Below are 27159 nucleotides of genomic sequence, written 5' to 3'. Positions count from 1 at the left end.
TTTTTTAGTATAGATCCTCTAGACAAATGACCTTCATGTGGTGAACTATTTTTTGAATTAATTATTCTGCAGGGCGGTTTGTATGTTTTGACCTTCCTAAAGATTTTTTTATTGGCCTTGCAAAATTTGAACAACTTTTCATAACAATGACCAAATGCTTTCGTTTTTTCACAGCACAAAGCCATAAATATGCTTAATGATCTGTACTGATGAAAATGTTAACATTCCATCAAAGTTTTAGGATATTTTAATTTGAAGTTATTGCTTCAATATGGGGACACTTGATCCCCCATTAGTCACCCATACAAAAATTTGGCGAAAAAATTCCAAAAAATATAAATCTATTCTCAGGCTTATATTTTTTTGTAGATTTGACAGATTTGATGAAGGGTTGTCAGGAAAAAATATTTATTGCGTAGATATCATAAAAAGGGGATCAAGTCTCCCCAAATTTTAAAATTGCATGTGCTGTCGAATTCAATAACAAAAATCGTTCACGTATACGCACAGCAATTCAAAAATTACGCGTATTTTGAAGGAAAAATATTTAAAAAATCTGAGGGCACCATTCTAATTTTATCGAAGCAAGTTCTTAGAAAGGGATCAATTTCCCCCGAACATTTTAAAAGTCGATATTTGACAGCACTCTAAAAAATCGATTGTGTATCAATAACAACAATAATTTAATGATTGACATACATCAGTAAAGTTAAACACTATATTTCTTAGAGAGTCTGTGTGGAAATCGCGTATGTTTATTTATTTTTGGCTGTGATACATCGGAAATCAGAAAAGGGGATCAAGTCTACCCAGTCTCCCCTACGTGAGAAATTTTTCTGGGTTTTTCAACCCCCCTCCTCCCATATGAGATTTTTCCCATATAAATCATTTTTTATAAGCAAATGGCAGACCCCCATCCTCCCATAAGTGCTTACATAAGTAGTGTACGACCCCTTACGAACGGATTTTGTTGGGTTTTCGAACGGAAACTCCTCCTTGGTGGTTTCTTTTGGGATATCGAACGAAAATCTTGTGGGCTTCCGGACGGGATGCTTTTGGACATTCGAACGGAACCCTTTTCAACTCTCTGAAATGCCTCTCAAAACAATTTGTGCTTCTGAACAAAATCCTTTTGAGGTTCCGAACAGAGCTGGTTTAAGCTTCCGAACGAATCACTTTGGGCTTCGGAGGGAAATCCTTTTGTGCTTCAGAACGGAATCCTTTCAAGACATGTTTTGTCGGGTATGTGGTAAGACCATCATTACAATCATCATCAGATGTTCATAGACTCAAGTGAGTTGCTATTTTCGAACATTTTTGAAATTTGAACTGTTTTTTTTTTAATTGAAATTTGAATTTTTTTTTAACTTTTTTAAGCTTATTTAGGTGTTTTTTTAAAGATTTTTAGCGTTTATATATACGAATAGTTGCTTTATTTGATGAGAAAAGTTGGAATACTGTCAACATACAGCGTTTTCGTGGAAGCTGAAGAAAGCCACCAAGCTCGAGCTGAAATCGATCTAGAGTGCGACGCAACAATCGAATAAACGATTGACAGTTAAATTGACAAAAAAGCCGAGCGAGATTGGGTAGGTTCATCTATTGTAAATATTTATTGATAATTATGGTTAATGTGTTGTGTAATTTTATTTGCATTATTGAAAAAAAACTTTCGGGTTTACGTTAGGCTTTATATGATCTTGGAAAGTTTCATTTTTTTTTGACAAACTTATAGAGGAAATGAGGTAAATATACCCAGACGTTGCTTATACACCAAGGCTTACACTGTAATTATTTGTATTGGATATTTCTTAAATTTCCTATGAAAAAAAAATGTAATTCTTATGCATTTGGTTTGTCGAATAAATTTAAATGTTGCAAGCAGGACAGTACTTTGGCTGTTTTTCTCGTATACTCGATGAATTTCGGCCAAGCCATTCATCCATTAGGAAACAGACAAACACGAGACAAAGTGTTTAGTAGAATAATTTAGTTACCTTTGTTTACTTAGTAATGCAGATGGAACAAATGACACATACCTGAAATGATAAAGGGGAAAAAAGTAGATTAGTATTCGAAAATAATGCACCATCATTTTAGATGACAGTTGTTTAAAATAATTCTAGTGTTGACGAGTTAAAGTTCAAACAGTGAACTCAGATTACTGGGGTCGGTAAAATTTTACCGGGTTTTCAAACAGCCGAACGTTCGGTAAAGCCCAGTAATTTTTTCACAATTTCTTTTTGTCTTGAAAGGAATTAAGAATTAAGAGAAGTAAAAGGAAGAAGGAATTGTGATCTTATAACCCTTTGCAATGTTTAAGAATTGAAGATCCACTTTTTCACTCAAAATGCTGAAAAACATTATTCAAACAATTCTGAATATTTAACGGTCCTCCATTTTCCCACAATGTCCAAATATTATTTTATTCTGAATCAAAGGTTAAAAAACTTTAAATATGAAAACCCAATCAAAATCACGCTGAAAATATTTATTATCAATCATAAAAAAATTATAAAGACGAGCTCGGTGGTCTTTATAATGTGGCTACCACTTCTGCCTTATAAGCAGGAGGTCGTGGGTTCAATTTCACGCTCGTCCTTTTCCTACTTTGTATTTCTATCTTAGTTCTTTCTGTGTTCCACGCTCTTCCAAAACGATTCCTACTGTTATAACCTTCCACACAATCCCAAAACCTCCCGTGGCACCTATGAGAGGTCGTAGAGTTCTCAGCATCTTTCTCAAGTAGGTGTCCAACTAACCATCCTTCCCCTTCCTCAGCATTCGCAAGGACGTAGCCAGGGCAGATCTCGACTATTGGAGAATGCATTGCTTCCAACTAAGAGATAGTGATTAGTCCCAAATCAATATTACAATTGTCTTGGCTACGAATTTGTGCGAACTGCTCAATGCTGATGCTAATGCTAATCAATTATTAGAAAACTATAAATTATGAAATCACAGAAAGGAATTCTTAGTTGATTGGAAGACTTTGAAAATGGATTCACTCTAACGAGTTATGTGATCTTGCCAATTTATTTCGCGGATCAATTTGGACCAGATAGTCTTATTTTAAATATAATGTAAATGAAATGGTCTGTGTTCGTATCCACAGGACTCGAAAACGGCTGATGGATTTTCTTCATTCCTTCTGATAAATCTTACACAGAAAAGTGACGCTTCATGGCATGCATCACACTGGTCATAAACGAGATTCTGTGGCCTACACAGAAAAAAATAATGAAAACTAATCAGCGCGTAAAAAAATCAGACGTGGAAAATTAAACTATTCTGAGCATACAAGAATCTTTTCCAACAATTTCACCCTAAATGTATGCATTTTGTATAGCATTATGCCACGTAATCGAGTAAATACTGGCATTATGAATTACATATAGATTTTGAAAGGGACAGATAAGCATCACGTGAGATTTGTTATTGAAAATGAAAAATTGCAGTAGGGGAAGAAGCCCCAAAACGCCCCCCGAGGCAAAACGCTTTCTGTGGTTTCCCTCATATTTACCGTCATGAAGATGTCCGTAACAAAACTAGATCTGAAATTATGTAGGATAGGCGAAAAAAGTTTCAAAATAGTGTATGGGAAGACCAACAAACCTTTTTTGAGTACAAAGAGCATACCAAATTGTTGAATACAAGGTCAAATTCAGATTTTTTACAATTGAATCATTTGTTTGAGAAACTGCATAAGTCCATTTTACACTATTTCGAGAAAACAACAAAAAACTGTTTTTGAACAAATTTGCACCGAATCTTTCGATTTCTTCGATACAGATCAATAGTTTTTGGCAAAACTCAACACCCTGGGACACTTTCAGTGCAAAAAATGTAAGCAGTACTCCACAATTGCTCTTCAAAGTACGTGGACATATGTAGTTTCTCAAACAAACGAAAAAAATTTCATACATTCCAGAACAAAATTTTTTTTTTCGTATTTTTTGCCAGAATACGTATTTTTGGACGAGGATTCAGAATATATAAAAATCTCATTTTGGCCAAAAATGTTACATATGCAGTTTCTAAAACAAACGGTTCAATTTTAAATCATATTTTATATAGGGTATTGATTCTAAACTTTTTCATCTTTGAATAGATGAGAACAGAGTGCAAATTGATGCATAAACACCCAAGTTACAGTCAATTTAGGAAAATATGTCTAAACAGTCGTCACCCTTCATTATTATCAATTATACTAATTGTTAGTGAAAAACTTATTTTTGGCCAAACTAGGGGGAATGACGGCTTTGGCAGGTTTTGTTCTATTATTGGCAGGGGGGTTTTTTTATGATTGACTAGGCTCAAATTTGGCCTAAACATTGTGGTATTGTGGTATTGTGGTTAAATTTCATAAAATTTGGTCGACAAAAACCCCCCTGCCAATAATAGAACAAAACCTGCCAAAGCCGTCTTTCCCCCTATTATAATTTTTTTGTAATATTCTATTTGATGATTTAGGTATTTGAAAAAAGACAGAATCACCGTATTCGACTAGAAGGCGCACAGACTGAACACTTAACACCTAGCATGAGACAACGGACAGAACATTTAAACAGTGGATATATAAAATATATTAGATGATATCTAACACAATTATATGATATCAAAAATTGAGTTTGAAAAATTGGTGTTCTGGTGGACTTGTCCGAAGAATGTGTCATTAACGCTTTGAAAGTGTGCAATATCCCATCAAACATTATGAATCGCTTTGAGCTTTATTCGGAGTTGCTAGTTTTGTTACAGACAATGATATTTATCAAATTTGCCTCATCGTGCAATTACGCGTTCATAAATGTTACCAAATGAGTTGAGCTTTCATAACGGGAGCTATCGCAGATCTCCGAACCAAATCCAATCGAATAAATTTGTACCATATTCACAGACAACGAGTCACCTACATGTGATGCATTGACCTGAAACAGTGAACGTGCACGCGAGGTCTGACCGATAATCTAGTTCACCAATTCCCCGGCCACCCGGGCAAGTCAGTCACATTCTCATACCTAATATAATTGCGATTCCCATAAACCATGGGCCGCCATGACCAAACATAAGGAGCAATATGGTGGAAAACACCTTTTTCAGATTATATGAAAGGTTGTCACGCTAGTTTTCGCTCTCGTTGGAGACTCCCTTTATGGGCTAACTGGAGGCTTCAATTTGCGCGCTAGCTCCGAATGCTTGCGTTTGTATGCGGTAGATCACATTACTCATACGCTACGGGTAAAGTCTATCAAACAACTGAAGGAGGAAACGTAACCGAAACTATTACAGATTGCAAACCCTCCGTTGGCGGTCACGCGAACAGGGTGCAGCTCCAGCTGAATGGATGCATTATTTCAGAATTGCAAACATATCTTCGCATCTAAGTACGTCCATATAAACCTGATGTATGGGCTGAGGTTTGCGTTTTGATGGCAGTAAAAGTGTTAATGGCGTGTGTTGTTCTTTTTACATTGATGCCGCCCCGCACACCGGAAGAAGCTGTTTATTAGCGAGACGTAACAATGGATGGCAAAGATCGTTGACTGCACGCCTCGTTTAGCTATTGAAGAGTGAAAATCTGCAGATTGAATCACTGTTGGATTGATACGGCCCATTGTTGCAACATGGTGCGTTTTCTCTTGTTTAGATCCATTGATTTTTTTTTCAAATTAGGTCTAGACACTACATTTCTTAATTAAACAGCATTCTCGTACTTAAAAAACAATTATAAATGCATTCGTTATTCGTGATTGAGTTTACAGATCTCAATCAAGCCAGCGACGATTTTACCATGCAATTCATGGTCCACCGAAAGTGTTTCAGGCCGTAAATTTTGTAGAACTAGTGGTCAGCTGAAAATCTTAAGTAAAGAATAACATTTACCAGATAAAGCTTACCATAGCTTAGACTGACTGTGCATATCAACGGTTGCTACTCCGTGATTGATCTGAACTGGTGCAAATTGCACTATGATCCAAATGAATAGTGGTTGGGATTTGCCAAATATTCTCAAAGTGCACATTTCAGCAGCTCGAAAATATTGATCAATAACGGCGGCGGCCAAGTCCTTACAGTCAGTTGGGAAAGGAAGGGAATGTTAGTGTGTAGTAATTTTTGCTACTAGAGACCGAGAATATCTCTGCATCTCCACAATTACCACGGGAAGGAAGTTGTGTTAGTTGGGTTGGGTAATCAGGAACATAGATCGGGATTCACCATGGAAAGTGATGTGATCTATGCAACTTCTATTCTACTAATTAGTACCGATCTTTGCACAGTTCGCATAAAATAACATAAACTACTGGAACAGGATAGAAACAATTATACACAGCTTTATGTAGTATAGAAACAAGTGTACTAGAATATGAAAAGTGTCGAAAAGAAAAGGTGGAGGAAGGAAGTAGCAAGAATATATTCTTGATAGCAAGAATAATGAAACTAAAGCCACATATCTGTACTCTAGGTCTTACTGCGCGTAGCCTTCTTCCAAGCTTAACTTAACACATTATCAATCAACACTCTTTAATTTTTCCTGAAAATCTATAGCTCAAAAACCATACAAAAGAAAATGTAAGCAGAAGCATTAAGTATTGCAAATGTTATCTACACGTAAAAAAATTTAATGTTGTTTATTATTAATATTTCTAATACTTTTTTGCCAAAGCAGGCGCTCAATGACATGTATAAGAATAAACTTATACATCGCATTAGTCACATACATTTGGAAACTTATACTTTTCATTAACTTATGAATCAGAAAAATATATAAAGCTCTTTAAGTGGGGGGTCCCGTAGCGTAGTTGGCTACACGTTCGCCTTACAAGCGAATGGTCATGGGTTCGATTCCCAGCCCCTCCACCAAAACCCTCGTCAGTCGCCGGATGCGCAGCCTATACGGTGGCGTATTGGGGAGCGCCCATACCGTTACGACTGACAAATTGTTCTTCTCGGAGGCATTCCTCCATCGTACCTGGATAAATGGCAACCGAACAATGCGCAAAGATCATTGGATTCACGACACGGACAAATGCACACAATGGACTCACGGTGAGATGGACCAGCAACGACAACAACAATGAATAATGGAAAAATCTAAAAATAGATTCTGTGTGGATTCTGGCAGCAGAATACCACAGAAGATCTCGGCACAGTAGCGGTTAAGTAACACAGAGTGCCTACCAAATAAAGAAAGGAATAAAAAAAAAGCTCTTTAAGTGGAATGTACTCAACCGTCTAAGACGAATTAAGTACTCTCCATTTAATTCCACTAGTTAATTTTCGATATCTTTGCAGATACGTATTTCGACCACAACAGCTCGTTTGACCAAATGCTGTTTGGCCGAAATGGTCGTTTGGTAGAATGGAATATTTGTCCGAAAATATAGTTTAGGCCAACATGTTACACGGCCAAATGTCAATAACTGAACGGGTAATTGGGTCCTAAAATGAAGAATCGATATTCGATTTTCTTTCAGGGAACGATGAAGGTAATCATCCTGAACGTGTCAGTTTTTCTTTCGACTCAAAAATCGAAAAGAACATTGTTTAATTTGAAATCGAAAAATAGATGAAAAATGCTTCCTCGACATTTTCGGTCTTGTTTGACGTACGGATTCAAACGCACTAGCAAAACACCGCAGGGCACTTGACTCAACCTTTAACAGTTAATATATGGGGCTGACGTTTTGGGCTGATGGTTCATTCGTTCTGAAATGTTGCACAGCCCAAAATTTGCCTTAAAATGTCTTAAAGACAAAAATATTATTTTTACTGATTTAGAATTTTACCAGAATTTTTATAACAACGGTTCAAGTATTCTTGACCGATGCACTATCGTTTGCAACCATAAACAAGGTAGGGCTTTAGGACCCAATTCATTCCAAAATATGCATCCATTTTTCCTAATAACATTTACGTTGAAAAAGCTAATTGTCAAACGACCCTTGAACGGAATTTCGTAACCTCTCTACTTTTTAAGTTGATACTGGCCTATAAGCCAAAAGTCATCTAACAAAATCCCATTAAGCCGAATTGATATTCGGATAAACGACTTTTTGGCAAAATGATCAATTCAGCCGAACAACACTTTTCAAAGAAAGTTGCAGAAAGTACATTTTTGGGCCAAATGGTTCTTTCTTCAGAATGATATTTTTCACCAAACGGCATTTTTGGTTAAATGATCTATATTCAGTTAAACGACTTTTTCATCAAAACGGCAAATTCAGCCAAATAGTTAGGGTAAACAACTTTTTACAAGTCTGCCAAAATTTTCCTTTTGCCATTGCCACAGCCATTGCTTTCAGCCAAACTACATTTTCGGTCAAACCAGTTTTGACCTGATAACAGTTTCCGTGAAACGTTTAGTTTTGCTAAATGGTATCTGGTTAGATGTCTTTTGGCCTAAAGGCCAGTATCGACTTAAAAATAGAGAGGCCACGGAATTTTGTTCAATGGTGAATGGACAAAAAGACCATTTCGCCAAACAAATGGCCATTTCTGACCATATTACCCGTTCAGTATGAGGATCAGTCATTGAAATTTTGCCGTATTACCCGTTGGACCAAATGACTATTTCGGCCAAATGGCCCATTCTTGAGCTTGAGCTTGAGCTTGAGCTTGATTGACTGCTCGTAGTTGCTACTCCATTATGACCAGATCAGCTGTTCTTGCACAGGGAACCAACAGATGTTTGCTTGGGACTAGCACACATCTTCAATGTACAAGTACTGGTGATCTCATTTGTTAGGTCATACTGGCGCCTGCCACGTCAGAATGCAAGTCAATGTAGGGAAGGAGAGGAAATGATGATGCAATCACTCGCCCACTGCAAGCCGAATATACCTCTGAACTTGCCACGAGTTCATGCGGAATTTGTTGGAATTTCTGGGTTAGGTTGGAGAGGCAGAGGTTCGTCTTGGTTAACGAGCTGCCAATGTGATAGATAGGAGAAGGTAACTGATGGAATTTTAATTGGATGTAGGAAACGAGCTCTATAGTTCATTTCCAATTCTAGCAGATTACTGTTAGAATACTCAAGTTGAAGGTATAGGAATAAAGATGGAAACGGTATGAAAGTCCATTTCCAGTTCTAGCGATTGCTAGAACATGAGAAATATAGAGGAAGATACAAAGTAGGAAAATGGAACGGACCTGGGATTGAACCCACGACCTCCTGCGTATGAGGCAGAAGCAGTAGCCATATGACTACCAAGCCCGCTTCGAAACAAGAGAGATCACGCACAGAACTGATTATTTTTATTACCGGCCGCGCAATGCAGAACACAATAATTCGTCCGACCGCGCGATCGTTCTGCTGTCCGAAACAAGAGAGATCACGCACAGAACTGATTAATTTTATTACCGGCCGCGCAATGCAGAACACAATAATTCGTCCGACCGCGCGATCGTTCTGCTGTCCGAAACAAGAGAGATCACGCACCTATTTCGGCCAAATGGCCCATTCTGTCATAAAACTATTTATGCAAAATGGCATTTTTGGCCAATGATCGTTTCGGCCGGACAACCTGGTAGAGCAAACGGCTTTTTCGGCCAAATTGCCAGTTCTGTCGCTCTCGGTCAATGGAACTTACCAAGAATTTCTAATCGAAAATAGAAAGAGTTTTCTGAAGAAATCCAAAAAAATCCTCGAAAATTCCGACCATTTTTTCGATGTTTGAAAGTTGAGCGATTCCAAGCAACAGCATCAAAATTTAAGAAAATTTTTAATTCATGATTTTCTATTGAGTTGAAACTTTGCACAGTTTTTCAATTTCATCTAAATCGTCATTTTTCGATATCAAATCTTCATATTGAGTCACGACTAACTTTTCAAAAGGGTGTATGTGAAAATGGTTCAAAAATATTTAAAAAGCTGCACAGCAAAAACGGAATGTTCGATTGTTATGATTTTTCAGCAAAGTTAGACAACTAAATGGTGATTCTTAAGAAAATGTGCACAGTAAAAAAAATTTTTTGCCTTTAAAAATATAATTTTGTCACAAAAACTCAAATATCTCAAAACCCTATCTTTTTCGAACGTAATTTTTTAGGGAAAACGGTCCATTATATTAGCTATCTACCATAAAAATTTGGTGATGGTAAACTAATAAACAAAAAGTTATGACATTTCAAACATTTCACAATTTTCACATATAGTAAACAAAAAAATTTCCGTGTATTTTTTTTTCAAGAATCGCAGATTTGATGCTGATTTTATTGTTAAGGGCCTTGCGTGAGTTAAACAAGTTGTTTGTATGATATTCCATATTTATGTATTCATCGATATTATGTATATTATATGTATAAATATTATATGTATAAATAAAAAAAATGAATTAATATTATCCTAAGTATTAAATTAAATGTGGCAGTTACACAATGTTGTTATAGAAACTCTAAGAGTTTTGGGTTTGAATTTTGGTATGGGTTATGATATCATGAAAACAGTTTATTAATACTTATTTTTTATTTATTTTTATTCAAATTTTTTAAAATATCGAACACTTTTGAATTATTATCAGCACAGTTTGAGTATAGTTTTGCTTTAATTTTATTTTCCGACAATGGAATGAAACAATGAAATTTTTGGGTTCCTTGGATCGTTTTCGCGTTATTAAATTGCTCGCTGAGCTCTGAAGCCTTTATTTCGTACTCTTCAGTAGTAGTAAAACAAAATGATAATTTGGTTAAATCTTTTTCTTTTCTACGATTTGCCCAATCAAATAGTTCTTTCGCAGTTTTAATTGGATGCTCACGTTCTTTGGCTAAACTTGCTCTTGTGGCCATGCGCTTTATTGTTCCTCCAATAGCATCACAAGGACCTTTGCCATGTGATGTAGCAAAAAATGCCATTCTGCATCAATTCCGTACATTGATTTAAATTGACATAGGCTCGAAAAATTCTTACGGTTTTTGTACTGCGACGCTGCTCCATCAGACATGAAATATATCTTTTGACTTCTTTATGCTTATCAACGCGTAAAAAGTTAATCATTTTTCAATGAACAAGTTTACGGATACTGAATCGTGTCTTAAATCTTCGGAAATTATAATAAAACTTAAGTGTTCAATTTGCGTACTTCCATTAAAATAAATAACGAATGGATGAATTGTAGCTTGTTGTACGTTCCAGTGATGGGACTGCACTTCATCTTGCAATACAAAGCTGTAATTTTCAAAAATCACAAATGACTAAAATTCACCATTTTGTAATGTATTTTTCGAATTTTTAAAAAGCTGGATTGTTCTGTTTTAATGAAATCGTGAGGGATTAAACTTTCTAATTTCAAGCAAAATATGACACAAACTCATCTACAGGTTTTACAATAGTTTCTATGTCACACCTATCCGTGGTCACCCATTGCTCAAATGATAACTGATCAATATATTTTTCTTCAAACTCAGCGAATAAAGTATTTTCCAATGATGAAGAATCTGGACAATCCGAACAAGATCGTAGATAGCAATTTGATGTTATATTTTCACACAAAAGACTACCAGTTAACATTTTAATATCCTTTGTTAAATTGATTCTTTTCAAACTATGTAAAATAAGATTAATATTCTCATGGGTTGTGCACACACACATTATGTGTTCCTGAATTGGAAAGAAGCTTACATTGCCTTGGCCGAAGGCTTGCAAATGAGGAAAAACCTATTTTAATATTATCGTGAATTTCCTTGAAGCGTGTGTACGCTTCTTTCAAAGTCGTCATCATTAATCGTTTTGGGATTGCTTGACGCTTTCCATCTTTTTTTACTGATACATAATCTTTTGACCAGGCATAGCTCGACTTACTTCATCATCTTCAAAATATTGAACTACTATTTCTTTTGTCTCATCTGTTAATGCAGTACTAGACCTAGTATTTTTGGTTGAAAGACAGTTATTCTTCAATTGTTTTGCCTCTTTTACTGTATTTCTATTGGTTTTGAACTCATCAATGGCATCCTGAATAGACCACGAACTTGGCAGCATCGACAAAATCAATAATTTTTCTTTCCTTGTCGTGGCTGCATTCGAGAACCTTTCCTTCATATTTATAATTACCTCATCGTAGTCTGTATTTTCCACATCATCAGGTCCTAATTTGAAGAGGTTTCTTCGTACAGCTTCGTTTATTTCACGGTATTTTTTCTCCGGGTAATAAACGTAGTCCATCTTACTCCATTTAATCGGAGTCACTTTTATCCCAGCTATGCCCTCGTTAAAGCGTTCGATGTTGACCTTTTGGATACACTCATCTTCCGATTGATTTGTTGAAACAGATTTCGCTGATGGTACGGTGGCAAGGCTCTCAGCACTTAATACTTCTGGTAATTCCTCAGTTGTTGTCGATACATCTGGCAATTCCTCAGTTGCTGTCGTTTTCGAACTTCCTGCGCTCTGCTCAACCGATGATATACAGATTGCTCTTTTGTCAACGTTTAGACGGCAGGACGTGCAAATGCGTAAATTTGTATTCAATGTGGACATTGGAGCATAACCAGTCGCTTTCAGTTTATCTATGGTGCTTTCGGTGAGATTTCGTAACTCTTTTGAACACTTTTGTCCATCAAACGGCCTACAACAGTTGAGAAAGCGGCTACTCATGTTGTTCGTAATATTTCAATAAACAAAATCACTTTTTAAGTTTTTACTGACTAGTTTGGTGTCATTTGCTTGACTGAAGAAAAAAATTACTATAAGATCTTTAACAACCTTAGTAGTAGTAATTTTTTTGCTTTTTCGTGAGCATTGTCATGGTATGTACCTATCATGCATTTGTTGTTGTTGAAGATACCCGTTTCCTCCCGATCATAAAGTCTATTCTCTAAGAGGTATATTTTTTGCAGGTAAACTATAGACGTACACGTGTATATAAATCTTTGATTTTGCAGCTTTTGTCTTAAAAATAACATTTCTGATATCACTTGTCATAAGACGAGTTAGTACAATCCCATTGAATTCCACCACTTAATTGTATCTTGACAGATACGTATTTCGACCTCAAATGTAAGGCCGTCTTCAGTGTCTCGTACTTGACTCGACTAAGTCGAGTCAAGTACGAGACACTGAAGACGGCCTTACATTTGAGGTCGAAATACGTATCTGTCAAGATACAATTAAGTGGTGGAATTCAATGGGATTGTACTAACTCGTCTTATGACAAGTGAAGACATTCCACTAAAAAGCTCAAAATAATTTTCTTATCATTTCTGATATGTTTCTATCAACGTTATTATCAACAGGTTTCAACACTATTAAAAGAATTTTTCGCCAGTCACGTGCAATGAAAATTATGACACTATCAATACTTTTGATCACAACACTGGATCGTGTCTAAGTTTCTTATAGATGCTATGAATAATTAAATCAAAATATCATGAAAACAACTTGTTTAAATCACGTCCCTTAACAATAAAATCTGCATCAAACTGCAATTCTCGAAATAACCTACACAGAAAAAAAATTTTTTTTTACTAAATGTGAAAATTGTGAAATGTTTGAAATGTCATAACTTTTTTGTTTATTAGTTTACCATCACCAAATTTTTATGGTAGATAGCTAATATAATCATGAAAAAATCATAACAATCGAACATTCCGTTTTTGCTGTGCAGCTTTTTAAATATTTTTGAACCATTTTCACATACACCCTTTTGAAAAGTTAGTCGTGACTCAATATGAAGATTTGATATCGAAAAATGACGATTTAGATGAAATTGAAAAACTGTGCAGAGTTTCAAATATTTTCGAAATGGTCGCTCAGGATCGACTGACATGCCCCCGTGGAATGCCTCTGTTGGCTATGCCAAACTAGCCGTTTAGGGATGAACTTCTCCCTGCGAAAAAATTACTCTAATAAAGGATAAAAAACTAACCGTCTTATATAATTTAGATTGGGGCAGTCAACGTAAAGCATCTCTTTTACCAGTCACAATTTTCTGTGTGAATTTCAAAGAATACTCAACAGAAACTCAATAAGAACATTTCGTGGATATTCCGAACATTTTCCTATCCAGCTTTTTATTATAGAATCAGATCAACTATGGTAGTGTTTTTGACACTTGCTGTGTACAGATTTTATGGCGCTGATCTAGTAGCCATCAGGTAACCATAGATCCATTAAAAGAAGATTGGAAGCATTGATTGTCAAAACTGAACAGGTTTCAAACAAAGTTAATGGTGGATTGTATTGAAAATCATAAACTTAGGCGAACAAGATTTTTTTTTAAAGACGCGTATTATTTATTTCATGACGGATTAGTAAACTCGTTTAAAAACCTAGTAATTTTACTTACATCATTAATTTTCTCTCCCCCGAATGATAATGGAGTAACTGATGATCAATAGTTTATCCGAGATATAATGTCCGAATTTCGATATACAGTTGTGCTACGGTCGGTTATGGCGGTTGTTAATCAATCGTTTTTGATACCAGGTTAAAACCATACAAAACTTGATAGCCCTTTCCGCACACAATACGACTCGGATACAATGTTCGTTTGGAAACTCTAGCTTCTAGTAACTGCAGCGATGAGAATACATACAAATACAAATAAAGCTTCGGAATCCATCCAGGAGAGCCATAACGTTCGGATGCTTTAGTAATTTATTGTCCGGTAAATGAGACTAGCCCTCCTTAGCCGTGCGGTAAGACGCGCGGCTACAAAGCAAGACCATGCTGAGGGTGGCTGGGTTCGATTCCCGGTGCCGGTCTAGGCAATTTTCGGATTGGAAATTGTCTCGACTTCCCTGGGCATAAAAGTATCATCATGTTAGCCTCATGATATACAAATACAAAAATGGTAACTTGGCTTAGAAACCTCGCAGTTAATAACTGTGGAAGTGCTTAATGAACACTAAGCTGCGAGGCGGCTCTGTCCCAGTGTGGGGATGTAATGCCAATAAGAAGAAGAAGAAATGGGACTAGCGGGAAGCACAATTTAGACGCGTAGATAAGTATCACATTTCACCTTGATTTTCTCTCCAGAAAGCTTCGCTTTCAAGCTTGATCTGATCCAAGTGTCGAACCCCCACCATTTAAGAATTGTGGGTTTACAATAAAAGCTTTCATCGCACCTAACACTATTTTGTCTGACCTGGCCAACGATCTTTTCTTGGCTGATCCATACACATAGCCCTACTCAACATCATCTATTATAATTGGTACACAAATAAAAACAATTATTGAAAAGTAAATTCTTGAGTTTCGGGCCAATTCTTTTTCTACGAAGTGTGGATTTTGTATCCTTAATTCCATATACATGGGTTTGATTTTCTTCGATTTTCGTTTCGCCATTTTGCCGTAAAAAGGGTAAGCGGGTCCCAGAAGCAAAGAGGATGCCGAATCTAGAATATGAGTAAGGATTATACTGCCGCGATTCGCATAAGAGTCCCATGTCGATTCTTGACAATTTTGATTTTCTTTCTGAAATAAGCTTAAAATGAACTCATTTTTAAGAAAAACTGATAAAATAATAGACTTTGTTCTAGAGATTTGAAAATCAAACCCCACTTGTGTTGTCCCATCTTGCTATTTATTCGCATAACAGTCACACTCCACATTTTGATACACTTTCGCACAAAACCTCAATGTAATTATAGTCCACTAGCTTTATGTACCCGGCCTTGCTCGGAATTGCCAGTTTGGTTTGCAGTTTTCTTTTACAATCGGAAAATGATAAAACCAATTGATCAACAGGGTAATTGTGTTTACTTATTCATACTTTATCATTTGATTAAAAGAAGGCTTTTGGAAACATTGACTGATTTTGAAGAAGGGATCTTGGGTTTGAAAGGTCTTATTCCGGGAAAACGTCTATTTCTAAAGAAGGAAAAACATTCATCGATGCCATATTCGGGCAACGCATATTTTTAAAGAAGGGATCAAACCCACCATTGCCTTATTCCGGGCAAATGCCTACTTTTGAAGAAGCAATCACATCCACCATTCAGAAGGAAACACATTAATCATTGCTTTTCACTGGGCATACAATTATTCCGATGAACAACAATACCCAATCCCAATACCCCCCCACATCTCATTCCAAAAGTCCCTTCCAGCCTCTCTATAATAGTTTCCTTTAGGTAGGGATTACGTGCTTACGTGTTTGGTTTGAATTGACCTATGCGATAAAAAGGTATACTAAACTGTTCGTTTAATGAATATACCCTCTCTCTCATTTAGCTATGGCACTCATACCCAGTCTGATATAGTCTTCCTTAGACAGATAATATGGGTTCCAAATTTGGTGGACATCGATAAATGGGTTCAGAAGTCATGCTGAATTGATCGATAACTAAACAATACCCCTTGTCCCACACCCTCCCCTTTTTTTTAAATTACTTAACCACATCCACTAAAATCGCTTCCTTAGGACAGACAATATTTGATACAAATTTGGTTCAAATCGGTCATGAGGCTCAGGATTTACATTGAGTTGATCGATTGCTAAACAATACCCCTCCCCCCATACCCTCCCTCTTTGTAAAGAACACCCCTCCTCCCACACCCTCCCTCTTTTCCAAAGAGCATGCCTAACCCCCTATCGTCCCCTTCTTAAGATAAAGAATTTGTGTTCCAAATTTGGTCGAAATCGGCCAAGGGGTTCAGAGTTTACACTGCGTTGATCGATAATTAAGAAATACTCCTCCTCCCATACCCTCCTCTTTTCAAAGAGCATACTTAACCTCCCTATCGTTCCCTATGTAAGATACAGGATTTGTGTTTCCAATTCAGTTGAAATCGGCCAAGGGTTCAGAATTTAAACTGAGCTGACCGATAACTAAGAAATACCTCCCCACACCCCTTCCCTTTTCCAAAGAGCATGCTCAACCCCCGATCGTTCCCTTCTTAAGAGAAGGAAATTGTGTTCCAAATTTGGTCGAAATCGGCCAAGGGGTTCAGAATTTAAACTGCGTTGATCAATAGTTAAGCAATACCCCTCCCCCCATACTCTCCTCCTTTTACAAAGAGCACGCTTAACCCCTATCGTTCCCTCTGTAAGATAAAGAATTTGTGTTTGAAATTCGGTTGAAATCAGCCAAGGGGTTCAGAATTTACACTGAGTTGATCGATAACTAAGCAATACCCTCCCCCACACCCCTTCCCTTTCCAAAGAGCATGCTTAGTCCCCTATCGTCTCCTTCTTAAGATAAGGTAATTGTGTTCCGAATTTGGTCGAAATCGGCCAAGGGTTCAGAATTAAACTGCGTTGATCGATAACTTAGCAATACCCTCCCCCATACCTCCCCTTTTCCAAAGAGCATGCTCAACCCCCTATCGTCCGATCCTTCAGATAAAGAATTTGTGTTCAAAATTTGGTTGAAATCGGCCAAGGGTTCAGAATTTAAACTGAGTTGATCGATAACTAAGCAATACCCTTCCCCACACCCTCCCCTTTTCCAAAGAGCATGCTTAACCCCCTATCGTCCCCTATTTAAGATAAGGAATTTGTGTTCCAAATTTGGTTGAAATCCGCCAAGGGTTCAGAATTTAAGCTGCGTAGATCGATAATTAAGCAATACCCCTCCCCCCTACCCTCCCCCTTTTCCAAAATGCATGCTCGACCCGTCCCCTCCTTAAGATAAAGAATTTGTGTTCTAAATTTGGTTGAAATCGGCCAAGGGGTTCAGAATTTACACTCAGTTGATCGATAACTAAGCAATACCCCCCCCCCCACCCTCCCCCTTTTCCAAAGAGCATGCCTAACCCCCTATCGTCGTTTCCTCAAGATAAAGAATGTGTGTTCCAAATTTGGTTAAAATCGGTAAATGGGTTCAGAAGTTATGCTGGAACATACATACAAACATACATACAAACATACAAACATTGAGTTTTATATATATATATATATATATATATATATATATATATATATATATATATATATATATATATATATATATATATATATATATATATATATATATATATATATATATATATATATATATATATATATCTATATATATAAAAACCAATCTATGTATGTATGTTCGCTAACTACTTCTGAACCACTTGGCCGATTTCAACCAAATTTGGTACACGCATTCTATATCCTCAGGGGAAGTTAACAAAGGGGTGGGATGGTCATTTGGAAAAGGGGGAGGGGTGGTGGGAGGGGTTTTGTTCAGAAAACGAACAATTCTGTGTAATTTTCAACTCTCAGGACCGATTTCAACAAAATTTTGTACACATATTCACTACGAGGAGGCGATCATATGAGAGGGGATTTGGGAAAGGGGGAGGGGTCTGGAGGGAGGGGATTTTGTTCAGAAAACGGGCAATTCAAAGTAAATTATGAACCCCTATACCGATTTCAGCCAAATTTGGTACACACATTCTATATCATAAGAAAAAGATAACAAAGAGGGTGGGATGGTCATTGGGAAAAAAGGGGAGGGTATAGGGGAGTCGTTAACTTTGAAAACGAGCAGCTCAGGGTAACTCCCAACCCCTAGGACCGAATTCAATCAAATTTTGTACACATGTTCAGTATGAGGAGCCGATGGGATGGGAGAATAATTTGGACAAGGGGGGGTCTGGAGGAGGGATATTGTTCCAAAACGGGCAATTTAGTTTAACTTCTGAACCCCTGTTCCGATTTTAACCAAATTTGTTACACACATTCTCTATCCCAAGGAGAAGATAACAAAGAGGGTGAATGGTCATTGAGAAAATAGGGAGGGTAAGGGGGAAGGGGTTGTCTTTAGAAAACGAGCAATTCAGTGTAACTCCTAACCCTCAGGACCAGTTCCAACCAGATTAAATGATTAAATCATTCAACTCTATGATTAAAGATTATGACTAATGATTTATTCATTTTGACAATGATGACTGACAATTATTAACGATTAAATTCATTTTGACAATGATTAACGATTGTGAATAATGACCAAAAAAAACAGTTGGAGTATGATTAACGATTACCGATCGTGATCAAATGTTGATACACGATGTGTATGATTAATGATTAACGATCGATATGAATAATTATTAATGATTATGAATGATCAAATTGAATGATTAGCATAGTGATCAATAATCGAGTAACCTCTATTCCAAATTTTAAAAGGTATAAAAATTCGGGGCTATCCATAAACCACGTAGACTCTTGAGGGGGAGGGAGGGGTTTCGAAAAAGTCTACGTTTGTCTACGAAGGGGGACGGGGGGGTATACCAAAAGTCTACGTAGACTTTTTGATTTTTTGATATTGTGCAAAGTTCACTACTGTTTGATTTTTTTAAAGGATTTTCCCAGATTTGTATTGCAAGACTTTATCGAAATAATTCTTTGGATTAATAGATAAGCGAAATTCTTCGAAATGTCCATGGGAAATCTTCGTATACTTCACGGCAATTTATTCGGAAGTACTAATGCGAGTTCTTTGGAATAATCGATGGAAAATCTTCGGAATTTCTAAAGAAACTATTAAAAATTTCCACGAGAAATTTTTTGAATCTTCCACCAAAAACTCTTTGAGTTGCCTTAAAAAAAAATTTGAATTTTTTGTAAGAAAGCCTTTGTCTTTTCATAAAATTATTCGAAATTTTTACGAGAATTTCACCAAAACTACAACTAAAAATTCTCTATAATTTCCACCGCAAATTATTCGGAAAAGTCTTTGGAATGTCTAGATTTTTTTTATTTTCCTCAAAATTCCACGGGAAATATTTCGGAATGTCCATTAAAACATAAAATTACCTCGGGAAATAATTCTAAATTTTCACGGAAACTTATTCAGAATATTAACGGGAATAGTTTTGGAATTTAGAAGGAAATTCTTGGGATTTAAACGGATGGTTATTCCATGGGATATTGCATGAAATTTTCAAGAAAAGCATCGGAATTTTCATTGAGAGTTCTTTGAAATATTATCGGGAAGCTTTAAAGATTGTCAATCGGGATCTTCTACGAAAATTTCCACGAAAAACTTTTTGGAATGTAGACCTGACATTCTCGGGTTTTCATCTTGAAATTTTTCGAAATTCTGAAAATTATTCGGTTTTCTACAAATTTGAACCGGCGTGGAGAATTATAGGTCAGATGCGCGACAGTTTTTAAGCAATGGCGCGTCGACGCAAAATTGTGCACAGTACTAGGAGGAGTCGAATTGGACAGAGGATTAAATTTGATTTCGATTTTGATTGTCCAATCACATTTGACGTTTTGTAAAATTTGAAAAGTCTACGTAGACTTCAAGGGGTGGGGAGGGCTTCGGAAAAGTCTACGAAAGTCTACATGGGGGAAGGGGGGTTTGAAAATGTTGAATTTCGGTCTACGTGGTTTGTGGACAGACCCTTATATGATTATGATTAAAGATTAATGAATAAAAGCAAGGTATGCAATGATCCAATGTTCCAGCATAACTTCTGTACCCCTTGCCCGATTTCAACCAAATTTGGAACAAACATTCTTTTTCTTAAGAAGGCGAAGATGATAGGAATAGTATTTAGAAAACGGGAAGGTTGGGGAGGGACTGGCATTGTTCAGCTCTCAATCACCTTAATGTAACTTCTGATCTCCCCTTAGCCGATTTCAGTCAAATTTGGAAAACACATTATTCATATTAGGGAGACGACGATAGCGGGTTAAGGATGGAAAAGAGGAGGTTGTGGGGGAGTTGTTTAGTTATCAATCATCTTCTTCTTCTTCTGATTGGCATTACATCCCCACACTGGGACAGAGCCACCTCGCAGCTTAGTGTTCATTAAGCACTTCCACAGTTATTAACTGCGAGGTTTCTAAGCCAGGTTACCATTTTGCATTCGTATATCATGAGGCTAGCACGATGATACTTTGATGCCCAGGGAAGTCGAGACAATTTCCAATCCGAAAATTGCCTAGACCGGCACCGGGAATCGAACCCAGCCACCCTCAGCATGGTCTTGCTTTGTAGCCGCGCGTCTTACCGCACGGCTAAGGAGGGCCCCTATCGATCAACTCAACACTTCATCGAAATCATGGTTTGCCCAGTGAAAAGCAATGATTAATGTGTATCCTTCTGGATGATGAATTTGATCCTTTCTTTCAAAATAGACGTTTTCCCGGAATAAGGCATCGGTGGATGTTTTTCCTTCTTTAGAATTAGACGTTTTCTCGGAATAATGCGATTCTGGGTTTGATCCCTTCTTCAAAATCAGTCAATGTTTTCAAATGAAATCTGTCTTCTTTTAATCAAATGATGAAGTACCAATGAGAAAACAGAATAAACCTTTTAACCAATTGGTTTATTCATTTTTCGATTGTGAAAAAATTGCGAATCAAACTGGCAACTCCGAGCAAGGCCGGGTACATACAGCTAGTATATATATATATATATATATATATAGATATATAGATATAGATAGATAGATAGATTTAATAGTTTCATAGCAATGTATAACGATGAAGAATATTATGCCAAATTTTCAGAAAGATTGCTGGTTCTATCGATTTTTTAGATTTTTTTGAATTTCTCTATGTAAAACGAGTTTGAAAAATTCAACGACATATTCCTCAAGTTGAAGAAAACTGACATGGGACGCTTATGCGAATAGGGGCAGTATACATATGCTCTAAACTAACTAACCAACATGAAAATTTTCAATCCGGGAATACAAAATAAACAAAGTCATTTTTTATTTTTTTTTTGGCAAGAATTGTTAGATTTGTGATATAAAAACTATACACAGCAAGTGTCAAAACAGTTCGGCCACATTTTATTTATGGTTAGCGTAAAAAGCTGGATAGAAATTTGGAACAACTTCTCGTGAAAAATCTGAAGAGATTTCCATGTAAATCCCAAACAACTTTCCTTGGTAAATCCAAAGAGCTCTTCTTGGTAATTCCAAAGAGTTTTCGATACATGAAAGTAGTTTCCATGGAAAATCTGAAAATAATTTTCGAATAACTATATTGGAAAAACTGGAAATCTATCATTAAAATTTTGAGGCGAAAATCAAAAGAATCTCCCGTTATTGTCTTGAAAATATCTAAAATGGCCAATTCAGCCGAACGATACTTTCGACCGAAAGTCCTTTTCGACTAAACGACTATTTCGGCCGAAGGACATATTCACGATTTTTTTAGCCAAAGGAACTCTTCGACCAAATGACATTCTCGGCCAAATAACTTTAGGCTAGATATTCTAGCGAAGTCTGAAAACATAATTTCATTTTCATTTTCATTTTCATTTTGCAGCGTTTGGTGGGGCAATGAGAGCGCAAGTCAATCCAAAGCCGATAATAGAGAGGGTAATGGCAGAAGAGTCCGTGCAGACCACTTGAACGCCATGGGGTAGTATAAGGATGGAGTGAAGTGAGGTTCGGATTTGGAATCGACTCGACACTAATGCAAAATGTAATTGAATGCAAACTATAGTCAATGATCAAAGGCTAAAATGATAATTTCAAGATTTCTAGTACAATGTTTTTCTAGTTATTAAAAGCAATGTTTAAAATGGAATGTCTTCTTTTTTTGCCTTAGAAGCATCTGATGTGGTTTGAAGGCCACTTAGTCATATAGTACAATTATGAGTTATTTAATGTGTTAGCTTTTTGTAACCACATTGAAAATATAAAAAAATATTGCGAATTAGTGTTCTATTTTTTACCTTTTATTTATGCAGAATGAAAATTAATTGACTTTGTTTGCTCTGAGTGTAGATTATGCGTTCGTCAAATCACTTTGTTTACCTGAGTCATTGTTTCGTCAATGTTTTTAAGCTGTGTCGACATTACAAACTCAATGTAAGTTGTATCATGTAAAAGTGGAAACTGCTAAAGAACTTAGTTGGTTCCATTATATTTTTTGTCAAGGTTGCCTATAGCTTAAAACTGTTCTAACGAGTAGCTTTATCGTTGATTAATTACGGTGATTATCTATTAAGTTCTAATCAAGGTCAGGTATAGGATTCACTTTTCGGTGGCAAGCTAAAGCTTCATTGCGCCTATTGCCTATCTGTTTGTAAAAATTATCGAAAATGAAACCGTTATAAGATTGTTCATATGCCATCATTATAATGTCTGTTTTTTTTTTATTATTGCTCTTCGAAGTGGGCATAACGAAATAACTGGCACCACGTTCCTAGTGTTGCAAAAACTTCCACTCAGTGAATCCAGCAGTCGATTCCCTACGAATGTCTTGAAACATTGTTTTTCAATAAATGTGGCTACGACTCAGCGTCACAGGGAACGCATCAGAAAAGTATTGCCGAAAAACAAAAAAGAACTCACGTCATTATCACTGATGAAAAAGGCCTCTGCCTGACTGCACTTCAACGCTCCAAGACACAATGTCCGTTGGATCACATGCGCATGCGTTAATTTAGTGCGTCAATGCCAGATATGTAACGCGGCACCAAACAAAAATAGTCAACATGTGATACCACCACGACAAGATATGTCTTTGGTTGCCATCTCAGTGCTAATGGCGTAAGCCGACCCACCGCGGCAAGGTAACATATCCGAGGGGAAGGTATTCTAGCGAAGTCTGAAAACATAATGAGATCATATAGAAAACATATTTTGATTTTGACATCAAATTGAGTCATAATTCGTTTTCAAATATGTATAAGGCATTATGACTGATTACATATCTTGATCTCATTTTGCTGTAGATTACTAAATTGAATTATATGACATCAAACTGTGTTTTATTTTGTTATCGGAAACCAATATCAAAATTAGTTTTCGATTTGCTCTCATCGACAGCAGGAATAGTTAATGATTGAATGTCGCAGTAAGATATTTCTGCTATTACGTTTTGTTATTTTAACCGTTAAAACGACCAAAAAGATATCAAATTAAGTAAACATAATCGATGATTTCACAACATTAAAAAAAAGTTATCGGTTTGCTCCGGAAGGTTCTACCAAATAGTCTTTTCGGTTAAACGACATATTCGGCCTAACAACTTTCAGCCTTGTGGCTTTCTGCCGAACGCGTCTTTTCTGTTCAAAAATTAAATTTCAATTAGACTTTTTTGAATTTCAACGGGAACTCCTTCGCAATTTTCACGCTTAGTTTTTACGGAGAGCTTTTCAAAATTTCAACAAGATATTGTATGGAATTTTCATGGAAATAATTGGTATCTTCACGAAAAATTCTCTGGAGTTTCAACGTGATGTTGTAGAGATCTATCAGAAAATTATATGGAAATTGCACTGAACCTTTGGGAGTTTCCACTGAAAATTTGAATCGGCGTGGAAAATTATAGATCAGCGGCGTGAAAAATTTGAAACGGCGGCGCGCCGATGCAAAAATGTCGGCGGTGGCGGCGTGCCAAAAACTGTCGGCGGCGGCGGCGTGGCGCGGCGGCGCACACCTCTACATCGCATTAGTCACATACATTCCGAAACTTATACTTTTCATTAACTTATGAATGTTATTAGCTTTTTGATATGGGATCATTCATTAGGTGGCATAATGAAGAGTATAAGTATTTTCAAATGGTTTTTTTGCCATAACATATAAGGTTATTTTTTTACGTGTATTTGGGTTGGCATCGAATACTCTTAACTAACAGCTCTTTGCCTATGATGCTATGATCGCATCAGTCCCTTATGAATATTGGCCAGATTCGAGTTAAGTTCGCCAAGCACCATATTTTGGCTCATATTTAAATATTGTAAATTGTTTTAAAATAAGTCACTTGATTGTACCTTGACAAATTCGTATTTTGACCTACATAAAATCTAAATACATTTCTGAATTCAACGAGGATATATCTTCAAGGTACACTGAAAATGGTTAAAGGGAGTAGAACCGGCCAGAACCATGTTAAATATGGATATCAAATTTCATGTTTCTGTTTCATCCTCAATGTACACAAATCGAGTTTGAACTCTTGAGCTTTGTATGGTCAACAACCACTTTCCGGTCATTGGAAAATAGAATAAATCGTAGTGTGATAATCGTTATATTACATATTTTAAAAGTAAAGATGCTCGCCTTGTTCCAGGACTTACTTCTACATAAGATGCAAACGCTTATCACTTCACATAGTTTATTCTTCTCAATCTTCTTCCACAATTGCGATAAATTTGGGGCTCAGCTGACATGCAATCACAATTCCAACATTTCCTCCTCACAGAACTTGCAAGCATCTCTTTTTTGGTACACTTTGCTAATTTGTTATCTTTCGTGTTTGTGCTGCACCAAATTGTCAAGATAACTCAGCGATATCACTTCAACTCTAACTGGCGAATGTGCTTTCATCCGTCTCCAATTTCTTCCACGTTACATCTGACGTCCGCAATCTGCACAATTATACACCATCGTCGACCCCTCCCACCTATGGACGACTCCTAGAGGTTGCACACTTTTCCCGCACCGAATAGTCTCACGCCCGGCTTTCCATTTCGTCTTCCGCAAAATCGCGATTCGTGTCGACTGCGCTGTTTATCTGAACCGCCGCCGAGTGTTGTTCCGCGAACGTACCCACAACCCCAGAGAAGATCGTAACCTAGCAAAGGTCTACACGGTACTAACCGGCGCGGTCGCAGCGCAGCAGCGCACCGAAAAAAGCTCATTCAGTTTGCAGCTCTTTCGCGGGTGAACGCGCGCGCGCTTCTCAAGAAGCCAGAGCAACGAATTCATCATGATGTCGCGCCTTCGCACTGCCGTGCGCTGCGCCGCCGTCAGCCACCAGCAGGTTCGTCCCGCACATTTGGACGGGGAACTTGTTGCCGCAGCAATAGCGTCGGCTGCTTGCCTGCTGATTCGTTGATGGGGAATTGACCCCTTCATGCCCTATGTATCGATATTTTGGGATTTTTTATAATTTACTAAAACAGAATCGGTGGGAATAATGGGATCTTTATGAAGGATCAATTGATTAAACTTTATTTTTAATAATAATTTCTCCTTGGCAGACTATTGTTTTGACTCATATTCAAATTCGTTACAAAATATAATCTCAGAAACACAACCAATTTTTAGGTTTTCGGGTGTTAAAACGGGTAGCGTTCGTAATTTGAATCATGTTCAGGATTTAAATCAGAACGGTATTTTACAAGGGAAAATGCATCTACGAACGACCCAGCACACGTGCTTAGTAGTTGCCAAGCTACCACAAAGAAGTGTACTGGAGTGTCCGAGTCCGACCAGTGATGGTAATAACGACTAAACTCCCTTGGGATCCACCCATCATTTCCCCCAGGAACTGCCTCTGGGGGGCGGTATCTAGCGCTTATCTTTCCGCAATCGTGCACGTGTTGTTTATCTATGGCGTACGAGATTCAGATAACACACCGTTGAAAGGGTCAATCCAAGAATCGAAGACTGAGTTGAGTATCGAAGGCAGTGCGAAGATTATTCATACCCTGTGCTTGGTTGGTTTCCATTTGGAAAAGAGTATAAATACTAAAATGAGTATTAGGCTGGTTCATGAATGTTATTTATGATTTTCTTCATGATTCGGTGGTTGGACATTTTCAAAACTAAAATAAGGTACACCGGGGCAAGTTGAAATGCGGGGTAAGTTGAAACGGAAGCTGTAATTAAGATAGGAAATGACCGAATGCTCTGATTATTTTTTCAACAAACTACTCCCCTAAACGCATCTTCTGACTACCATTCCCGAAAGATTGCATCTTTCAAAAGCAATCTCTGCCATTGTTTATTTTTCGCCCTTTTGCAAAATCCAAACCAACTATTTGACGTGCCAATGCAACAGGTCTCAAAACGATGTTTGGAAGAGTTTTTTCATCAAATTTTCACGGTGGGTAATCATTCAATGTTGAATAAGTAGGGTTTCTTACCCCATTCCCGGCCTAACATGCGTACGACTGCATTATTTAATTGATATTTATGGCAGGAAGCAACTTTTCCTGAATTTTGTGGGCTGTATAATACTGCAATGGGGTTCACTTCTGCTTAAAAAAATAGCTATTCGTGCTAAATATCGTTCAAAAAAGCTTTTATTTGATTTAAAATAACGAGGTGCAGCACTCATTTCAGTCATAGCTATTTGCCATTCCAGCACACGTAGAACCAGTTCCCGGCCTAAACAAAATTTTACTCGATCTCTCAACATTTTACTCTCATTCTCTCTTGGGACAGTAGAAAATGAGACGTAAACAAAAATATGCACGTTCCACGACAACAAGATGCCAGATGGTATTATTCATAATCATTTTTATTTGGTTGAGAAGATATATTTACTCATCAAAATTTCTTCCAAACACTTA

General features: G+C 37.0%; 1 protein-coding gene across 16 annotated transcripts in view; it reads right to left on the bottom strand.

The window, feature by feature from the left end:
• LOC134225065 (formin-J-like) overlaps positions 1-27159 on the bottom strand; it is a 455409-nt gene that overhangs the window by 74226 nt on the left and 354024 nt on the right. Inside the window, exons 1-2 of one of the 16 annotated variants that reach the window (XM_062704845.1) lie at positions 24937-25449; positions 1998-2039 (exon numbers count right to left, since the gene is read on the bottom strand). The exons of 14 other annotated variants lie outside the window; for them this stretch is intronic. The gene's annotated coding sequence lies outside the window, so the exon portion shown is untranslated. Of the gene's footprint in view, positions 1-1997; positions 2040-24936; positions 25450-27159 lie in introns of those variants that run through there. One more of the 16 variants, XM_062704844.1, reaches the window with a different exon arrangement.

Source organism: Armigeres subalbatus, chromosome 3 (assembly GCF_024139115.2).
Source record: "Armigeres subalbatus isolate Guangzhou_Male chromosome 3, GZ_Asu_2, whole genome shotgun sequence".
In the NCBI taxonomy this organism is placed as follows: Eukaryota; Metazoa; Arthropoda; class Insecta; order Diptera; family Culicidae; genus Armigeres; species Armigeres subalbatus.
The sequence above is the reverse complement of the archived record's forward strand: the minus strand, read 5'-3'. Positions and strand labels throughout refer to the sequence as shown.